Consider the following 684-nt stretch of genomic DNA (forward strand, 5'->3'; position numbering starts at 1 on the left):
AAAGAGTAATTCATCGAAATGAAAATGTTAAATTTACAATCATAATTTTTTAACTCACGTCTAATTTCGGTACATGGGTAAATGGATCACCACTGAATCCTGGTAAGCATTGGCAATTAGGCGCGTGACTTACTACACGGCATTCTGCGTTTAATCCACACGTTCCGGGACATGGATCTTTACATTTTTGATTGATACAAGCTAAATGGCTACTACATTCGGCATTACTCGAACATTCAGGTCTACAATTTGGAGGGCTTCCAATGAAGTTAGGTAAACAAGAACAAGACGGGCCACCATCTGTTTGACGGCATTCTGAATATGGTCCGCACGGAGACGGTTGGCAAGAATTAACCGGTTCTTCTTGTTTGACTACAGATTTTTATAATTAATTAATGTTTAAGTAGTGGAATATGATTGTAAATAAATTTATAAATTTAAATTTAAATAGAGTAAAAATGCTCTTACTAGGTTCGGGTTCGCATCTAACGAATGGATTTCCGGTGTACGATGGTGGACAGGAACATATTGGACTGTGATTTCTCACAATACATTTTGCTCCTACACCACACGTTCCCGGGCACGGATCACGACATTTTTGATTAGTACAAGCTTCGTTTTGAGAACATTCAGAATTAACGACACATTCCGGTCTACAGTTAGGTGGAGAACCCATGTATCCGG

This window comes from Pediculus humanus, genomic scaffold (genome assembly GCF_000006295.1).
Source record: "Pediculus humanus corporis 1103172107371 genomic scaffold, whole genome shotgun sequence".
Taxonomy (NCBI): Eukaryota; Metazoa; Arthropoda; class Insecta; order Psocodea; family Pediculidae; genus Pediculus; species Pediculus humanus.